Raw genomic sequence first — 1,546 nt, forward strand, 5'->3', positions numbered from 1 at the left:
CGGCTCCAGGTACGTGTCGGTCGCACGGTAAGGCTGCGGACAGCTGTCCGACCGGCTATCGGAATCGGCCCCTATGTCGGCTTATAGGACCTGCTACATGATAGTCTGTATCCAATCTCAATATAATTAAGCCACAGGGAGATTGACCATGCTGTAGTCCCTCCTTTATCAGTCACAACATGTGTGTGAACAGTGCACCATCAAAAAACTATGGCAGCAGTAACCTGAGCTGTAATCAGTGCTTACCCACCAAAGTGCGGACTGCAGGAGTCAGAGTGAAAATGTGTCAGTTAGATGCATGATCAGATCAAGACCCGAGGAAAACAGGGTATGATCCAGACCAGAAAAAATTAAGAGATTTATCAACATTTATGTGTGTCCATAATAAACACTATTGCTTCCTGAAACTATGCCTGGTGCCAAGAACCGCCAAATATATATGTGCTATCCCCCATCATAAGAGTGTTATGTTTGCCATAATTGTGTCCATTCCTGGCATAAAAGTGCCAATGGCATAATAATGGTCATCCTTGACTATTTTAGTATTTTTGGTCTCGTTGTGGTATACTGACAGCCATCATAGAACTACTAAGAGCATGACTAGTCTTTATGTACCTATACCTGGCATATTAATGGTCATGACTGATATATGGTCTTATCCCTGATCCGTATGGGTTCCAGCCTTGGCACAACTGTGGCCCTAGTATAATGGTGGGCATTACTGGCATAATCCAGGCATCCGTGGCGCTATGGTGAGCCTCCATGGCATATGACTGTAATACCTGGGAATTAATTCAAAGTAATCTGTCCATATAAGGCATTTGTACATGGGAGTACATGATGAAAATGACAAGCTAATGTTTTGAGACTGTGCATTTCTCAAAAACTGAAAACTGATATTTTAAAAGCAGTTTTAGTTTTCAAAAATGGGTTTTCTTCTGGAAAATTAAGTTTGTTTGCCCACAGTGGAAAGTGGTATTAGATAGAAAAATGTGCATTTTCAGAAACTGGTGAATGATAATTCAAGCTGAGCTGTACTGCTGTGCTTATGTCATTTGTGCCACTGGGCATGTCAAAATTTGAATGTTACTTCATAAGTCAAGGGGAGGCATGGCGCTAGAGGGCGCACGGACAAGATGGCTGCAAACCTGTAAAGCTCCCGCTGCTTAGAGCCGTTATCCTGCACTTCTCCTGCCTGAGGCACGCACCGGAGCTGCTGCTGCCGCCCGCTCTCAGCTGAGGAACTCCGGCAGCCCTGGGAGGGAAAAACTGGAAGCGGAATCGACTCCCCGCCGAAGATTCCGGCTCCGACGGCTGTCGCGGCACGATGCACGAAGCGTGCGGAAGGTGGCGGCCGGCCGCGGAGACTACTACAGACCGCGGCTTGACACGCGGGCCCAGGCCGCACGAGCCGCGCGCCACGGAAACGGGCGGTGCACGACCAGCTGATGATCTGCGGGGCCACTGACGACAACCCCCCCCCCCCCAAAAGGCAACGGGGCTCAGGGGAGCTGGCGGTAGACTACGCTACGGCACTGCAGATGAG

This window comes from Triturus cristatus, chromosome 1_1 (genome assembly GCF_964204655.1).
Source record: "Triturus cristatus chromosome 1_1, aTriCri1.1, whole genome shotgun sequence".
Lineage (NCBI taxonomy): Eukaryota > Metazoa > Chordata > Amphibia > Caudata > Salamandridae > Triturus > Triturus cristatus.